This window comes from Populus trichocarpa, chromosome 18 (assembly GCF_000002775.5).
Source record: "Populus trichocarpa isolate Nisqually-1 chromosome 18, P.trichocarpa_v4.1, whole genome shotgun sequence".
Classification (NCBI taxonomy): domain Eukaryota; kingdom Viridiplantae; phylum Streptophyta; class Magnoliopsida; order Malpighiales; family Salicaceae; genus Populus; species Populus trichocarpa.
The window spans coordinates 9,565,893-9,585,916 of NC_037302.2; the positions used below are offsets into that span (position 1 = coordinate 9,565,893).

The 20,024-nt window shown below is 37.6% G+C and overlaps 2 protein-coding genes across 6 annotated transcripts in view; one reads left to right on the top strand and one right to left on the bottom strand.

The window, feature by feature from the left end:
* The window catches only part of LOC7476269 (protein ACCELERATED CELL DEATH 6), a 91,967-nt gene that overhangs the window by 37,092 nt on the left and 34,851 nt on the right, over positions 1-20,024 (top strand). The gene's annotated exons all lie outside the window — the stretch shown is intronic.
* LOC18107622 (FRIGIDA-like protein 4a) overlaps positions 1,105-20,024 on the bottom strand; it is a 69,129-nt gene continuing 50,209 nt past the window's right edge. Inside the window, exon 4 of the transcript XR_008058075.1 lies at positions 1,105-1,226. The gene's annotated coding sequence lies outside the window, so the exon portion shown is untranslated. The remainder of the gene's footprint in view (positions 1,227-20,024) is intronic.

Genomic DNA, 20,024 nt, shown 5'->3' on the forward strand with positions numbered 1-20,024 from the left:
TGTAGAAAAAAACTCAATAAATAAAAGAACGATGTTAACCCGGGTTAATTTTTAAAATATATGACTTGGTTCATGAAACCATGATCATCCTATATATAAAAAAAAACATAAAGTTTAATTCCTAACTAACCACATGCTGAAGAATTAAATTAAAAAAATTAATTTTACAAAAGGCTCTAAAAAAAAACAACCAAAAGAATGAGAATAAAATTAGAAATAAAAACAAATTAGAGGATGAAATTGAAAGGAAAATTTAATTTCACTATAGAATCAAAAACTAAAAATAAGAATTAAAAAAATATGGATCAAAATTGAAAAATAAAATAAAAGGACAACTTGCACTTTTTTTATTGAATATCGAAATTGAAAATAATTTTACATTTTAGAAAAAGACCTAGAACAAAAACTTAGTAATAAAAAAGGGACCAAATTTGAAATAATAATAAAATAAAAGGACAACTATGAAATTTGAAATGACTAGTATGAAATTTGAAGATAAGAGAGGGAAAATATGAAAACAAATAAAGAAAATAAGACCAACTACACACCACCAAAAATAAGAATACATGTGCAACCCCTACAGGAAAAGAATTCTAAGATGCATCAATCGCCACAATGGAAGAGTGGGTTGGCCGCTAGAAAAGGTTGCATGTGCCGCCAAAGCTGCTACATTTTTTTAACTATACCCATTAATTCCAGTCTCCTATATTTGTTTCATAATCAAATTCAGTCCTTTAAGCTTTAATTGCTTTAAATCAACTTAATTTAAACATATTTAGATAAATTGGGCATCAATCGAGCACCAGACCTTTGCCTTAATAGATCAATTGCTTTAAATCAACTAATTTTTAGCATGATTACTAAATTGTTATGATTTTCCTGTTAGGCATGCCAATCTATTAATTGATAATAGATCAATGAATTCTTTATTTTACATGTTCCTTGTTATTCATTTCTTCCTTCTAATAAGAAGATACTACACCTAAAAAAGTGCAAGCAGCAAACGAAATTGGTTTGATTAACCAAAATTTGGCAAAAAAACAAGCATAGGTACCCAATGGCGACTCCAATCATGGAAAGAAGTGGAAAGAATACAACGCTCGATAGCCAAACCATTTAAAACTCACAGCACGGAAATCACATCCAGCTTGAGCTCCATATAAAGGTAATCAGCGTTACAGGCATGGGCATCAGATCCAGTCATGAGACAAGACAAAAAAAAAAAACTTTTATACGGGAAAGGGAGATGAAGGGGGCGGGTCCCAAAATTAGAGGGCCACATCCAGAAATCATAGAGACCAAATAAAAATAAAAATAAAAATCTTAACATCTGGCTAGGTTTCTCCCATCTTATTGAGTGTAGGATGAAGGTTGGTAAGTAACGGGTGCAGCAGAGCCGTAATCATATGCCCCATAACTGGTCTGGCTTCCATAAGAACCACTGGCACGGAAACCGGCAGCACTCATGTTCTCCGCTGGCTGTGAGTAGAGTTGTTGAGGAATTGTACTGGAGCTTTGAGAGTGATGGTAGGGTTGCTGAGAGATTGCAGAAGGGCTTTGAGCGTGGGAGATACCATAAGTTGATGCATACGGGGCTGCTGCAGGGCCCTCATAGACACTCTGGCTAGGGTAGTGGAATGGCCCAGAATATCTTCTAGCCGGGCTATGCTGTGCAGGGGGAGGAGCATTCCTGCGGCTGAAAGAGGAATAATTGTTCGAAAATTTGGCAGCTTTGGCTTGACGATAAGGAGGAGGTCCACTGTCCCGGGCACCACTGGAACCATGGCCTCGCTTGTTTTGAGACTTGGTAGCAGTGGCAGCTGACGTACCCCTCTTCCTCTCTGCTTTGGTTTTTTCAAGCAGAGAAGCACGTTTTCTCAAGCTGTCAAGGGAAAATTCTGATTCAAGCTTATGATCTTCCACACATTTGATGATTGCTTTAATAGAATTCAACTCCAAGGTACTTGACTCATCCTGCAAAAAAATTACTAAGAATCTTGCAGACTCAAATGTTTCATGTCATTAGAATTACACAATATAGATAGAGATTAGACACACCGTTGCAGCTGCACTATAATTGCCATTCTTCAAGACAGTAGTTGTGATCTTCTTGGAATTCTTAAGATATGACTTGAGTAGAGATACAGGAGAAAATATTTTCGTCAAACCAGATTCAGAAGCAAAATATACAGCCTCTATCTCTTTCCCATTCTTCACCAATTCATCGATTATATCTGCAAAACAAATTATGATTGAAAACGATTACTAAAAAAGTGATTATATATAGAACAATATATCAAAATCAGATTTGAAATACGAGAATAAAGTGATGTTCCTAAGAAAAAAGTTTAACCCCATAAACACTTGTTTGAACTCTCAGCTAAACTAAGTATAGACATATACACAGTGATAGTCATATCTTGAAACCAGTAATAGGGATCATACACTACTTAACTACCTCTCATGAGGGGAGGAATGAGGCAGGTTTGGTTCATATGAACTAAGAAATAAGCAAGAAAGATATTCTGTCAACTAACCTTAAATGATGGTTAGGATTATTACTCCCGGGAATACAGAAAACTTTGTTATTATCTGAAGTCACAACACAGATAAACTCTGCCTACCAAGATAAGAGGTTTGCTAACAAAGTTGCATGCACAATTTAAAGGGGAACCAACCCCTGTTGGAATGGCAAACCAATAAAATTAACAGACTTTTTTTTTCTTTCACAAATGGTTGATGAGAACCATTGAACACTTAAAGAGTCTAGTTCACTTAAGCGTACAAAGAACATTCTTCAGAAAAGGAAATAAGCAGTTCTATGCACAATGATGTAAGCAAAACCAATTCAACTCTCGCATGTCATTTATACATTTATTTGTCAGGGCAGTATAGCATTGTTTCCATCACCTTGGTAAAGTCTGTTTTATTTAAATAAACTATCACTTTCCAGGTGATATCAATGCCATAAGATTGTACACGCTGGCTTTCGAAAGCATCAGCCTGGAAACATTATGCAAATACCCAATTAACTTAACAAGGCCACACCAAGCAGATGTAGTAGTACCAGGATAGGACCTTGCATTATTTGTAAATGTCAAAAACATCAGAAACAATTTCTAGTGGAACAAAAAAGCAATAATGCAGGTGTAGACACAATTTTGAGCACCTGAAATTAAACAAGCACGCGTGTACAAATATATGATTTTATTAAATATATGAATGGGTACAATCTCTACGTAATATATTCTTTCAAAAGAACAAGACAATCCTCTGATTCTTCCCTTGGATTTGATGTATGGTGACTTGATTTATTTGAGTAATCAAGCCGAGATTTGTGCTTTGCAAGAACGCGAATTTGGGCGTGTATTGCGAAGCGAGATGTGGTGATTTGATACTTTAAAGAGTACCTTTGATTCGTCTTCAAAGTGTTGCTAAAGAATTCTTATGGAGCGTTTAGGCTTGATCCAACAGAGCTTAGCGAGATTTGGTGATTTGATGCTTTGAAGAGTACCTTTGATTTGTCTTCAAAGTGTTGTTGAAGAACTCTTATGGGGCGTTTTAGCTTGATCCAACAGAGCTTCGTTCTTTGTAGACTTCAAGCGTAGATGAAGGAGGCTTGAGAACTCTTTGAGAGAGCTTCCTTGCTTGAAGAGAGAGAGAGACCGAGAGCTTCCTTGCTTGCAGAGCTTGTCTTGAAGGAAATTTGTATCTCCCGGAATCCTCCTTCCTTTAGGTTGAGGCCCTCTATTTATAGAGATCTGTAAGGGCTCTCAGGTCCTTTTCCAATGCCACATGGTATAATTTTATTGGTTGATATTTATTGACGGGATCTTGCATTTATGAAGAGATATCTGATGGGATCTTGTATTTATGACAAGATATCTTGAATATCTCATCCCAAGTGTCAACTTTTCATTGGCCAAGAAATATATGAAGGCTCATTTATTTTCCATGTCATTTATTTCAATTTTATTTTATCCTTTCTTTTAAAGAATAAAATAACACAAGGCGAAATTTAATTGGTAGAAAATTTGTGTTTCTACAGATGCCCCCTCGAAACAAGTTCACTTACTTTCAAAACAAGTGGGCATGTCTCGAAAAATATGGTTGAGAGAGTTTTATACTTTCGACTAAAATTTGATTTGATCATATTAGATTTTCACAATAAATAGATAAATCTTATTGTGAAATAAAATATGATAGTCAAAATTGGAAATTTATGTACCAATCTTATTGAAATTTATCAAATCAAATGATAGAATATCTAAGTTTAATACCTTATTTGAAACAGTTGCATATTTGAGGACCAAACAAAATTTATCTTTATACTCGAATAGCAACCAATACTTTGACCGGCATGCAGGAAATTTTTTTTTTTTTCATCGGAAGTGGTCACTGTAACATCTTGTTTTGAAGAGCTCATTGTTCTGAATCCAACGACGCAATCCGTTCGTGATTCCAGCTAGTGGTTAATGAATTATCACAAATTAAAGATTTTGATTCATATTCTCTTTCTTCTCTAGATATGCGTGCCCTCATTGTTTGATGAATTATTTGCTTGCTTCATTCACGTTCAAATGCTCTTTCCTTTATAATTCCTTGTATTTTTAACCGATTGAGAGCAAAGACTAATCAAATGCTTTTCAAGTTAGGAAAGATAGTTTGCCTTTTCAACAGTACAGGAAAACTTTGTCTTGGGTAGCATGTCGCATCCTTTGTTTCCTGAATGAACTGCCGAGAGAGGGTAAATGAAGATTGCGGAATCGAACAGGAATTATCGCTTTTTTCGCTATGACTTGAATAGGAAAAATTTGCAGAACTGAACAAGAATTATTGCTCTTGTTTCATAAGAGGAAAAGCAACTTGCATAGCCGACCTTTCTATCACAGAATACGAGTTTTTTTTTCTTCTTTTGTAATCAGGCAACGGTCTATAGTGTGGCTATAAAAGGCAACTACATTGTCTTTTTTTTTTTGTCACCAACTTAGCAGTCCTTCTGTTCCTTCATTAACTGTATAGCATCCACCTAGCAGCTCAGCATCACCGACGGGCGACGGTCCTAGCAGGTATGCATAGCTCTCCAGTATTTGTTTTACAATTGCAGGTTTCCTTCCTTTTGTTTTTTGTATATATACAAGACACAATTCTGAGTTTATGCAGGTGAAGTAATCTGTAAACTTTTAACCAAAGCTCGTAAAACAACCTTTATTATGATCAAATTATCTTGATTCGAACGTCTATGAAATTGGAAGCAACGTCTGCTGTAGGCGGATTCACATGATTATTCCTTTTTTACCATTGTCAACACTGCAATCTCAACTTGGATTTCAACTGTGTGTATAATAAACCATCCGTGGAAAAACTTCCAAAGTTTCCAAGGCTTCATGATGCGTGAGTATACGTGATCTTCCAACCAGTGGTCTAGAATTATGATTTCCTTGTCCATCAGGCGTGTTTACGGTTGAAGTTGCTGCAAGAGATTCAACATCCTTGTCATCAATGCTCTCTAATCATTGGCACCACAAATTATGATATACTATCAGCCCTGAATTTGATGAGTTATGATATATATGTTCTCCCAGCTCTGGATTACATTTGTGAAAGCTGCTAGTTCAAGGCGCCTCTTTTTTTTCACGGACCTAGAATTCACACATGAAGGCCAAAGCAATTCTACCATCTCAGTTCTACAGAAGTCCATTTCACGTCAACATATATAATGTTTTTTTTTAAACGAGGGTGACCTTGCACTGATTTGTCGGATCCAATGCTTCGTGCACCCATGTTCTTCATCCAGCTTCTTCTGCCATTCAAGCAATCTGGATTTATCCTTAGATTCATCAACGTATGTTCTATCTGATGCTCTTTCAATTTCAATTGGTCGGGAAGACCATGCAGCCTTAACTCAAAACCACCCGTGATTGATTGGAGCTCCTCATTAGCATTCCGAAGCACTTTCATATCTATCTCCTTGTTTGCATCAATTCTAACAAGTACCTAATTTCTTGTTCAACTCATGCATAATGTCTTTTTTTTTTTTTTACGAAGTGCATTAGTTTTCTCTCCTGATCTCAGGTGCTTATTCTTAGAGTGTGGATTGGAAATCCATTCTCTGGTTCAGATAGCAGGAGCGACAAGTCACTAACCGTCCTTGTATAATCTCTTAAAGCATCGGTGACAAGAAAGATATATGTCCCTGTATAATATTTTTTTTTTGTATCTATGTCCTTGCAGATTTTTCTTCAGCAAGTCCTGCCCCCTGATGATCATAGTAATATTTTGCATGGACTCACTTTCATCTTCTCATTGAATTAACACGAAGCTGTTGCAGCAGTAGCGACAGAATCAACAAATCCTTCAGTCTTAAAAGTAGCGACAATTTGCAGTTGTAGCTGCAGCTTCCACTCGTAGTAAAACACCAGCAACTTGTAAAGGAAGTGTTTATTCAGACCACATTTCATCATCATCATCATCAAACTTTCCTCAGCAACAAGGCAGAACCCAACAAGGTAATACACATATATCTTTTGCAGCCAGCTAAAAATTATATGCTTCTTCATAAGGGCAACCAGGTCCCAGTAGTGACCAATCCTCGTCTCCTCCAATGGTGAATGGTTCCCCTACAACGTCGATTTCTAAGAGTACAGTGGAACTCCAAGGACACCCAGCTGCACAAGTAACAAAGGCGGCCAATCATCTCAGCAATCCAAGAGCTCTGTTTTAGTGCCTGTGCAAATTAAATTCATCTCCATTTGGTGGAGAAAAAATATTCCATCAATCCTTGGTTATCCTCACAACTCTTCTTCATCATCAGCAGCAACATTAATTAACAAAGCATGCATTGCAGTTGGCTCAGTTAATCTACATTAATGCTTTTTATGCAAGCTCTGTTGAATACTAAACTCAATCTAGAAGGTCAAGGAAGACAACCACCGGCCAGCCAGCCACCAGCTGTGACCGACCAGCCACCAGCCACCAGCCGCCTTCACACTTGAAGGTTGAAATATCTTGTTTTGAATTCGTGTATAAATAGCAAGCTGAGCTTATGCTATTCTGTGTGGAGAGATTAGAGAGAAACACTAGAGAGAAAGAGAGAGGGCGTGTATTAAGCTTTTTGTGTTTGTAAGCTATTTGTTTCTTGAAATAAAACAGTGTGTTTTATCCCCTCTGAGTGTTTCAAAACCACCACAAGTGGTTTCTCCCACCAACAATTGGTATCGGAGCCCCGTTCGTCAGAAAACAGAAGTGTTTTGGGAGATATCCGAATTTTCAAAGTTGTCACAAACAAGTTTTTATCACTCCACAGTGTAGAGCTCATCCATACGAACTCACTGACGCAAGAATCAGCTTCATCGGAGACGGAGGTAGCCCACACGCGCCTCCTGAAAGTTCTGTAACTGTAGCCCAGTCGCACCCACGCGCTCCAGAGGAAGAAGACGAGTGCCGTACACACGAGCCATATTCGAGCCGTGTAAGCCGATATCCAGCCGAGCTTCCAGCCGAGCTTCCAGCCGAGCCGATCTTTAGCTGCAGCCGAGCCGATAGAATATTCCACAGAATATTCCCGGTTCAACCCAGCGAACCGCCCGACGCCCAGAATTGGTTTCTGGACCGGTTCACCCATTTTCTGACCTGATTTATACAAAGTCAGACCGGTTCCCGACTATTTAGACCATTCCGGATCGATCTACAGTGTCCGTTTTGCCAAATTCAACTCCCAGAAGGAGATATAGTCATTAAAAGAGCAAAATGACTACAGAAGGTACACATACACTCATCTCGAAGCTGACCAAAGACAACTATGATAGTTGGTGCATCAGATTGAAAGCATTTCTTGGTTCACAAGAGTGTTTGGATATTGTACAACATGGTTATGATGAACCAGAGTCCAAAGAAGCAGAAGATGCTCTACAAGAGGCACAGAAGCAAGCTCTAAAAGTCAACAGAAAGAAGGACAACAAAGCAAAGACCATCATCTACCAAGGTCTTGATGAAGATATATTCGAGATCATAGCTTCCGCTGAAACATCAAAAGACATATGGGAGGCTCTCCAACAAAAATACAAAGGTGCTGACAGAATCAAGAAGATTCGTCTTCAATCTTTGCGAGGTAAATTTGAGTTATTGCAAATGAAGTCCTCAGAATCTATTTCTGATTATCACACAAGGATTATGGTGATAGTCAATCAGATGAGGAGAAATGGAGAAGCCATCATAGATTCTCGAATTACTGAGAAAATTTTGAGATCCCTAGATCCAAAATTTGATTTTGTTGTTGTCGCCATTGAAGAGTCCAAGGAAGTGGACAAGTTGACAGTGGATGAACTTATGAGTTCTTTGCAAGCTCATGAGCAGAAGATTGTAAAGCGAAATGGAGATAAGGCCATCGAGCATGCCTTACAAGCAAAGCTGTCTCTCAAGGACAGATATGAGCAAGGGGAGACTTCAACAAGTGGATATACCACTCAAGCAGGAAGTCAACAATCCAGAGGAGGATTCCAGATATTCCAAGGAAGAGGTTCTTGGAATACAAGCTTTAGAGGAAGAGGTGGTAGAAACACCACCAGAGGAGGTCGAGGACAACAAGCATTCACTCCTAGAGGAAGAGGAGGCGGTTACAATAACCGTGACAAGAGGAATATCCAATGTTATAGTTGCAATCAATTTGGGCACTATAGCACTGAATGCCGAAGGAAAGCTCCGTTAGAGATACGTGAGCAAGTCAACTATGCAGAGAAGGATGACAGAGAAGAAGCTGCATTTCTTGTCCAACAAGAACTTGGCGAGAAACAGGAAAATATATGGTATCTAGATACTGGAGCCAGCAATCACATGTGCAGCTACCGAGAGTTATTTGGTGATCTAGATGAGACCAAGCAAGGTCTAGTTACTTTTGGAGATACCTCAAAGGTTCCGTTCAAAGGTAAAGGCAGCATCCCAATCAAGTTGAAGAACGGCGATTCCAGCTACATGGCCGATGTTTATTATATCCCAGCCATAAAGCAGAACCTGATCAGCTTAGGTCAACTTTTGGAGAGGGGTTATACTTTTTACTCGAAGAATTGTCATCTGACAATTAGAGACAACAATTGGAGATTAATTGCCTATGTGAAAATGTCCAAGAATAGGATGTTTCCTTTGAACATCCAGTATGATGCAGCAAGGTGTTTGAGTGCCATCACCAACAGTGAAGAATGGCTCTGGCACCTGAGGCTTGGACATCTGAATTTCACGAGCTTGAAGATGCTAGCAAGCAAGAAGATGGTCAAAGGTATGCCTCACATTGATCATCCAGATGAAGTCTGTAAGAGTTGTGTCCTCAGCAAACATCACAGATCCAGTTTTGCCAAAGAAGTCAACTAGAAAGCAAAGAGGTCACTGGAGTTAGTGCACACAGATGTGTGTGGCATATGCAAAGATCCCAGATGCAAGAAGGAGAAAGCTCGATGATAAAAGCGAGAGATGCATCTTTGTGGGATATGGTGAGAGAAGGATGGGATACAAGCTGTATAATCCCATCACAAAGAAGGTAATCATGAGTAGAGATGTTATCTTTGAAGAAGATAAATCTTGGGAATGGACTGATGATGAAGAAGCAGTCATATGGATCAACATTGATTTGATCCTTGAAGGTTAAGAAGTACCAACAGTACTTGTCGAAGAACCGATTGTGCCAGCAGCTGAACCACAAAGTCCGGTACACAGATTCCCTGTATTCAACAGGAGGAACACACCAGGAGCATCATCATCAACACCACCATCAGCATCCTCATCAGAAGAACCAAGAAGGATGAGAAATCTTGAAGAGCTGTACGATGCCACTCAAGTAATGGAAGATACAAATTTGTTTTGTTTCTTTGCAGATAGTGACCCATTAAGCTTCAATGAAGCTGTCACAGAAGAGAAATGGATTAAAGCAATGGATGAAGAAATACATGTCATTGAGAAGAATGATACCTAGAAGCTGACTTATCTACCAGAAAACAAGAAAGCAATAGGTGTCAAATGGGTCTACAAGACAAAGAAAAATGCAAAAGGAGAAGTGCAAAGATACAAAGCCAGATTAGTGGCTAAAGGCTACAAACAGAGAGAAGGCATTGACTATGGAGAAGTATTTGCTCCAGTAGCCCGGCTAGAGACAATCAGACTGATGATCTCACTAGCTGCACAACATAGATGGAAGATCTATCAACTCGATGTGAAGTCAGCATTTCTGAATGGCTTCCTAGAAGAAGAGATCTATGTTGAACAACCACTTGGATACATTGATGCTGAAAATAAAGGCAAAGTATACAAGTTGAAGAAAGCTCTCTACGGTTTGAAGCAAGCTCCGCGTGCTTGGAATACCAGAATTGACCGGTATTTTCAAGATAATGGATTTGAGAAATGTCCATATGAACACGCCATATATGTGAAGAAAGGAGCAGATGGCAGCATCTTATTTGCGTGCCTGTAGGTTGATGATTTGATATTCACCGGCAACAACCCTACCATGTTTGACGACTTCAAACAAAACATGGTACATGAGTTTAAGATGACTGACATTGGTCTAATGTCACATTTTCTTGGCTTGGAAGTAACGCAGAAAGAAGAAGGGATTTTTGTATCCCAAAGCGGTTACGCCAAAGATATTCTTGAAAGGTTCAAGATGGAAAGATGCAATCCGGTATCAACTCCAGTTGAGAATGGAGTGGAATTGAGGAAAAGTAAAGTTGGAAATGTTGATCCAACTTACTTCAAAAGCTTAGTAGGAAGCTTAAGGTACTTAACATGTACCAGACCGGATATACTCTATGGAGTTGGTCTTGTCAGCAGATACGTGGAGACACCAGACCAGTCTCATTTGAATGCAGCCAAGAGAATTCTTCGCTACATCAAAGGCACAATGAATGAAGGTATGTTTTATACCTCAAGTAAAGACTTTAATCTTGTAGGCTACTCGGATAGTGATTGGGGTAGAGATTTGGATGAAAGGAAAAGCACAACAAGGTTTGTCTTTTTCATGGGAGACACATCTTTCACATGGTCATCCAAGAAGCAATCGATTGTCACATTATCAAGCTGTGAAGCTAAGTATGTTGCTGCCAACTCAGTCGTATGCCATTCAATATGGTTAAGGAATATGCTGAAGTTTTTGGGATTTCCTCAAGAAAATCCTACGGAGATTTATATTGACAATCGATCAGCAATCGCATTGGCAAAGAATCCAATATATCATGAAAGGAGCAAACATATTGATACACGTCATCACTTTATCCGGGAACATGTGAAGAATGAAGAAGTCCAACTGATATCTTGCAACACAAATGATCAAGTTGCAGACATCTTCACAAAGCCTTTGAAGAGAGAAGTATTTATCCGATTAAAGTTCATGCTTGGCATGATATCTCTCGATTGAGTTTAAAGGGGAGATATGTTGAATACTAAACTCAATCTAGAAGGTCAAGGAAGACAACCACCAGCCAGCCAGCCACCAGCTGTGACCGACCAGCCACCAGCCACCAGCCGCAGCCGCCTTCACACTTGAAGGTTGAAATATCTTGTTTTGAATTCATGTATAAATAGCAAGCTGAGCTTATGCTATTCTGTGTGGAGAGATTAGAGAGAAACACTAGAGAGAAAGAGAGAGGGCGTGTATTAAGCTTTTTGTGTTTGTAAGCTATTTGTTTCTTGAAATAAAACAGTGTGTTTTATCCCCTCCGAGTGTTTCAAAACCACCACAAGTGGTTTCTCCCACCAACAAGCTCAAACACTTCATGTAGCAAATTCAACAAACGTTGCATTAACCTATTGGGTTTTATCTGCGACAGTTGCATCAGCAACGTGTGCCTTCTTTGCACCTTCAGCTTCTTTTTAGATCCTATCAGCCCATCATATCGTTTTATCTGAGTCCTCTGGTGATAAAGATGACATGGCCTATTGAGCTTTATCTTCATCTTCTTGAGAGTTTATTCCGAGGTGCTCACTTATGGTAGCCATGTTCTCTAGGCTTAGATACTTCATCATTGATATGAACATTTGTTGTATAGTTGGATCCTTCATTTGGTCCCTATCTGTTCTTGCATATCAGAAGTTGAGGCAGGAAAGCTTGACGGAGGAATATTTCTCGAACTTGAAAAAGATATCCAATGAGGAACTAACTCCACTGATGCTACCATTCTTATTAACTGTAAATTTTCCTCGAGTTTCTATTGGTTTTGCCCCAGCAAAGGAACTTGATCCGTCAGTGTTTAAAGCTGAAGCAACGGCTGGAATTAAGTCATTTCCTCTCGAAGAAGATGCCATTTCAAACATTAATTTTCTGAAGCACTTATGGTGACATCTTACTCATTATATCACCTACTCATGTTTGGAGGAACCATACCAAATCTGAAGCCATTTGAAGCATACTTTGAAGCTCTTCAGGTCATCTCATTGATCATATTTGAGGTAGTCTTAAACGAACATGTCAAGAGACATCTCTCCAGCTTATGTCGCGTTTTGAAACAAGAAAAATCTTGACATCTCTTAAAGACTTATGCAGGTGACTTACCTATAGCAATATTCCAAATCGTTCTCTTATGCACAACAACATCTCAACGACTAGAAGGCAATTTTTTTTTTTTTGCTTTGACAGTGAAGGTGAGCTTTGGATGTTGCAGCGCAGCAAGACCGAGTTAGAGTAATTCCTCAAGGCGTATGATGGAGAATTTTCTTAAGAGAAATCATAACCTTCAGCATTTGAGCAGAGATCACCATATTATTTTCTTTCCTTTATGGATAAAGGATCAAGTCACAGCGTATTTCAAAATATATTTTTTTGTCAAAGAGGTTTTTTTTTTTTTGCGTGACTGTACTCAGAATGAATTCTGAGTTGCCTACGTACCTTTGTGGATAAAGGATCAAGTCATAACGTAGTTCAATTTTGTTTTTTTTTTTTTTGTGCCTTTCACAGTTTTAGCTCGTGCGGGCCAGGAGCTACATCAGATTTCAAGCATAGTATCTTTTCAAGAATTTGCCGTTGATAGGCCCAATCCTCAATCCATTCTCATCGACAATTTTGTAAGCTCCATTGGTGTAGACTTCTTGAACCACATAAAGGCCATCCCATTTGGAGAGGAATTTGTTGCCCCCATCTTGGCAATACTTAAAACATTGGTGGAGCGTTGAGGAGATGATACCATTTTCATGTATCCATGGTCGTCCAAGTAGCATATTATAAGTAGTTTTGACATCTATGACATGGAAAAGTGCATTGAACTTCATATCTTCCATGTGTATCGCAAGCCTTATCTTTCCTATGGCGTTTTGCCCTTCTTGATTAAAACCTTGAATCATCAGATGACTTGGGAAGAGTTCATCCATAGGAATCCCCAGCTCTTTCATAGTCTTAAGAGGTAGTATATTGACCGCCGAGCCATCATCCACCAAGATACGATTCACCATCTTTTCATCAACATATCCTTTAATGAACGGCAACTGATTATGGAGTTTTGATCCAAGCAACAAGTCTTCGTCGTTGAAGGATATCTCTGTTATGCAAACACCATGAGCCAAGTTTGAAGAGTGAGCATGACTTTCCTTCATGACAGGTTCAATAAGAGTTTTCTCTTCATCAATATGATAGCAAGCAGCAAGTGCATTTTCAATCCTTCTCGTCTCTATTGGCATGTACCCATCCAGTGTAACAAGCTTCCTTAGACTTTGAGCTGAAAAACCCTTATTTTTAACTGGTATGGATTTTCGTTGAATCTTTCGGCGTATCGGCTCAATTAGCTTCCTCACCGTCGAGATCCTCATTCTAGCTGGCTTTGTCATCTGCATGCGCCTCTTCCTTCCTCTTCTATGTATGACTAAAATCCATCCTTCGTCATCATAATTTTCAGATGAATCAGGTTTCGAGTTGTCAACATGAGGTGCGAGGGTTATACATGGAGTTTGACTTGAGGATGCAATGAAGCTCATAGGCAAAATGATTCCAAGCTCTATAGGTTCAAAGGAGCCAAAACTTATTGTAGGGAGTGACTGGCGTGGTCCTAAATTGACCATGGTTGTGATATTAGAGGTTGCTACTTCATCATCGAAAACGATATCCCCATTCTCGTGTAGCCTCATGATCTTATCTTTCAGCACAAAGCACTTCTCTACGGGATGACTGATCAAGCAATGGTATTTGCAATAGTTTGGATTGTCCATTTGGTTTGCTTCATTGGGGCGTTTCACCTCCGGTAACTCAATGATATTTGCCTCAAGCAAATCATCCAGCATCCTAGATATGTCTGAGTCGGGGAATGGATACACCTTTTCTTGTCGCTCTTTCATGGATGGTTTCTTTATTTCACCTTTTTGAAAAGTAGCCGATGTCGCCCGATCATTCCTCTTAACTCCAGCTGGTACCCTTATTGCAGTCGAGTTAACTACTAAAGATTTATTTCCCTCGACCTTTGAAGTGCTCTTTTCAAATCTATGACCTTCAAGCTTATTTCTCATTGGCTCTTGCATAGGTAATGATGAGCTTTCAGCCGCCGCAATGCTAAGTTCCATGTCGTGTGCTCGAGTAGCCAATTCTTCAAAAGACTTTGGTTTGATACCTTGTAAAATATAGCGTAGTCCCCAATGCATCCCTTGAATACACATGTCTAGCGCTGAAGTTTCGGTGAGCCGATCTCTACAGTTGAGGCTAAGGTTTCTCCACCGATGAATGTAGTCAATGACAAGCTCTTCCTTCCATTGACGTGTATTAGTGAGTTCAATCATGCTAACCACATGACGAGTGTTGTAAAAGCGGTTAAGAAACCCGCGCTCTAGTTGCTCCCAAGTATCGATCAAGCCAGACTCCAAGTCAGTGTACCAATCAAAGGCATTACCTTTCAAGGAACGAACAAACTGTTTTACCATGAGATCGCCCTTAGTTCCGGCATTGTTGCAAGTCTCCACAAAGTGAGCTATATGTTGCCTAGGATTTCCTTTGCCATCGAATTGTTGAAACTTTGGTGGTTGATAGTTCGGAGGCATCCTTAGCAGGTCAATTCGTTAGGTGTACGACTTTACATAAGAATATGAGGGTTGAACTGAGCTTTCTACTTGGTCCGTGATGGCTTCCTTGATAAGTTCTTTCAGTTGATTCATGGTAAAAATACCATCAGTAATACCGTGTATATTCCTTGCAGCTCCGATTGTAGAATCCTCAATGACATCTAATTGATCTACTTGTAAAGCCTTGGTAGCCGAGGTTTGGCCTCCTTCGTTCATGCTCTTAAGCTTGTTCATCAACTTTGTTATATCGTGGTCTTTTGGCTTGAGTGAAGTCGAAAGCCCCTCGACGAGTTTTGTCAAGGTAGCCACTTGATCCTCTAAAGATGTTGTCTCGGTCATCATCACTGACATGGTGCCAAAACCCGAAGCCTTACTTGGTGATTGACGCGAAGAAGTTTCCATGGGTGAATTGTCGAAGTCGCCTTGAGTGCCGAAGAGAATTTCGCGCACCCCACTTGACTCTTGTAGTGGAGTTGCTTGTGGCTTCATCTTTGAGGTGAGATCCTATGCCCCTCTTGCATTCGAAGTTGATGTCAACTTGAGAGTTGGCTTAGTTTGATCATACAACTCGACGATGGATTTTGTTTTCAATGGCGGGGTTGAAGAATCTTCAATAGTATGTTGGTGACTTGAATCAGTGGCCTTGTTGCTTTTCGAAGCGACAATGGTGATCATGTTCCTCCTAGTTGTCATTGAGAGTTTGTTGAAAATTCTTTCTTGAATGGAAGAGATGAGAGGTAGAGATTTCCCCAGTGGAGTCGCCAGAAATTTGTAGACACAATTTTGAGCACCTGAAATTAAACAAGCACGCGTGTACAAATATATGATTTTATTAAATATATGAATGGGTACAATCTCTACGTAATATATTCTTTCAAAAGAACAAGACAATCCTCTGATTCTTCCCTTGGTTTTGATGTATGGTGACTTGATTTATTTGAGTAATCAATCCGAGATTTGTGCTTTGCAAGAACGCGAATTTGGGCGTATATTGCGAAGCGAGATGTGGTGATTTGATACTTTGAAGAGTACCTTTGATTCGTCTTCAAAGTGTTGCTAAAGAACTCTTATGGAGCGTTTAGGCTTGATCCAACAGAGCTTAGCGAGATTTGGTGATTTGATGCTTTGAAGAGTACCTTTGATTTGTCTTCAAAGTGTTGTTGAAGAACTCTTATGGGGCGTTTTAGCTTGATCCAACAGAGCTTTGTTCTTTGTAGACTTCAAGCGTAGATGAAGGAGGCTTGAGAACTCTTTAAGAGAGCTTCCTTGCTTGAAGAGAGAGAGAGACCGAGAGCTTCCTTGCTTGCAGAGCTTGTCTTGAAGGAAATTTGTATCTCCCGGAATCCTCCTTCCTTTAGGTTGAGGCCCTCTATTTATAGAGATCTGTAAGGGCTCTCAGGTCCTTTTCCAATGCCACATGGCATAATTTTATTGGTTGATATTTATTGACGGGATCTTGCATTCATGAAGAGATATCTGATGGGATCTTGTATTTATGACAAGATATCTTGAATATCTCATCCCAAGTGTCAACTTTTCATTGGCCAAGAAATATATGAAGGCTCATTTATTTTCCATGTCATTTATTTCAATTTTATTTTATCCTTTCTTTTAAAGAATAAAATAACACAAGGCGAAATTTGATTGGTAGAAAATTTGAGTTTCTACAGTAGGTCATTTTAAAACGATTTGGAGCATAGGCACTTCAACTCTTAGAGCATTATCCTCGAGTTCTTTAGAAACAAAATAAAGCGTTTTTGGCATAATTTACATAGCATTTAGAGATACTAAAGCTGTGCCCTTTCAGATTCACAGTATCATATCTATTAATCATTCAAAGAGAGAGATTATTACGTCCTTTGATGCCAACTAATTATGCAATGATCTCATTTACAACAATGAATCTCACCAACAAAAAAGGTATAGAACAAAAGGCAACACCCAAAAGTACAAAATAGTAGCGAGTTGAACAGAAAAACCTTGCAACAAATGTCACTGACATTCTTATGAACTGACCACATAGAACAGCAATTACCACTGAAGAACAAGTAACCCACTGATCAAATTAACATCCTACATACCTCCCATTTTCTCTCCAAAACCAATAGCAGCTGCAAGCTTCGCCATATCCCTCCTTGACGCACTCTCTGCCACAAGCTTCCTCAAGAACTCCTCATCAAACCTCGACTTCAGCCCAAATCCCAACACCATTTGCAAAAACATTACCGCCTCCAACTAAAGCTCATCCTATGCATTCAGCAAAGCTAGAATCCCTTCTTCTAGAGACATTATATCAAGAAAACTTATTGCAAAACAAAAAACCAACAACACTACGTAAGTCATGTTTTTTCTCACCATTAAAGTTATTTATTTGTAATAGATTATTTTAAGTTTTACATTAAATAAAAATAACTTTGATAAATTAATTTTCACAGCTGTTATTCAGGTAGTCTTGTTTTTAGAAATTTTTTGTTTTATTTAGCTTTAGGTTTTTTTCATGCTGCTTAAAGTTAGTTGGATTTGGGTTACTGATGTACATCTTAGGTACATTCTTCGTGTTTTTTTTTTATAGTTTTTCTCTTTAATATAATTACACTTAAAAAAAAATATTCAGAGAACCATTGTTTCAATGAAATCAACTTTAAAATCATTCTAAATATATGAATATAGAAGATGTTTGTGGGAAACGTTTAAGGTTAAATAAATAATATATAATTTGAGTTAATATATAGTTTTTTAAAATTTTAAAAAATAATTAATGTATGATTTGACTATAAAGAAAAAAATTACTAGGACAATGAAAATGAGGGCTTGTTTGGAATATGTGGGAAAACTACATTGCAATTAGGTAAGAATAATGCAAGAAAAAATTATATTATTATAAAACTATAATATTTCATTTCCTTATCTTAATTTTGTTTATTAAATTACTATACTAGGTTGTTGCGTGATTTGTGGCATGATGTCCCTAGATATGCAATGAACAGAGCCAACTTTGATGACATAGCCTTGTGGAAAAATTTTAGACCGAGACACGTCCTAAAAGGTAATTGGGCTAAGTTTCAAGAATTTTTGGCATTATATGGTTTTAAAAAGTGCTCACAATCTAGATCTTAAAACAAAAGGAAAAAAAAGTCATGGTTCAATGAACATGTACACTTGAGGAGCACTTTTCTTGGTGAACAATGCAAAGAGCCTAATAAGAGCATTGCTATATATTTAATTATTAATTTAGTCTTTATTTGTGAGATTTTTTTACAAATTATTTATTGTACAGGAAAAATAGTTTTGGTGCAAACATACTCCAATGGAGTTATATGAGGAAACTCATATAAGGAAAGGGGATAAGAAAAAAGGGTGAAAAAGTTTATCGATAATAGAGTGAAAGAGTTCATTGCAAGTATTTTTGGAAAGTTATAATTGTATTACTAATGTTTTTTTGAAAAGGTATAATTCAATTTTGAATTTTTTTTTTGTTCTGACATATACATATAATGTCAACATGGTTGCTAAACATGAAGAAGACAATTACAGCCATCCTTCTCACAATCCTCATTTGTGGTCGGAGGCTGGAGCAATTGATAGACTTGATAAAAATTGAGTTTATGGTATGCATATAGCATTAACCCAAGATACAAGGGTGAGTCATAGTGTTTTAATGGTAGGCACACAACATTCCGACTTCAAACATCATCTGCCATTGAGGAGATGGTTTGAGATAGGATTCCATAACAATTGGCTATTGAGTTGCACAATATAAGAGCGTAAATAATGGCAAAACTAAGAGAAGAAATAAGAGCAAAAATCAAACAAGAAATAATAGAAAATGAGAGCAAATACGTGTATAATTGGCTTTATATTTTTCTCCCTCTCCTGGAGCTTATAAATCAGGATCTTTTTCACCCCCTCCACCTTTTTAAAAATTTTAATATGTTGTCAATAAAAATTTCATGTATGGAATTCTGTTTAATATAATTATTGTTTGTGTATGGAATTCTGTTTATAATATTTTTAATTTTGTTGTTGTTGTTGTTGTGAGTTTAGTGTTAATAAAAAATGCATATGGGATTATAAAAACTAAACAACACAAAAAAAAAAAGAGTATGAAACACTAACAGAACCACCAAAAAAAATTGCATTTTTTTTAGCAATATTTACTCACATTTCATTGAAAAGTTACATAAAGTTTAGGTATTTCCGATGGAATCGGTGAAGGAGTATTCCATTGGAAATTAAAGTGTATTTTCATTGATAATTTCAGCGGTAATATTTGTTTCTTTTTTTTTTTGACAGACTTCTCGGTGAAAAATGGGTGATAAAATCTAATGTTTTGGCGTGAATATTTCATCGGCCATTCCATTAGAAAAGAAAGTTTATGATGGAATCACCGGTGAAACACAAATCTCTGATGAGAAACTTGTTGATGGCATGTTTTCGTTGGGAATTTTGTTGATATTTAAATTGCTGATAAAATTTTTTCTTATACACTGATTGTCAGAATATTCTGTCAATGTTTTTCAAATTTCTATTAATGATTTTGTGTTAATTCTAGTAGGAAACACTATAGCGCTTAAAACACAAAAATCATCATGCAAAAAAAAAAGGATAAAAATCGAATCTGCAAACGAAAGATCAGGGAATATGTAACTTAATCAGCAAACCGAGTATCTAAGCACAAGAACTGGAAGCAAGCAATTACAAAACTGAATAAAAAAGCATGGAAAATAGAGGTATGATAAAAGGATTATTAAAACAACCTTATTGGATGCCAATGTAATATGTAGACTACTTTCTAACTTAGTATTAAAATTGATATCAATTATATAAACAGTAATATATAAAGTATAACTTTTCAAAGCACAAAGGGAAAGTGAAATCACAATTAAAACATAGAATTTTTAATGTAATTTTTTCTTAAGAAAACATTAGGCATTGTACTCCGATTGAATATTCATTATAAATTTTAAGAATATTATGAATATTATTTTTATATATAGTTATATATAAAG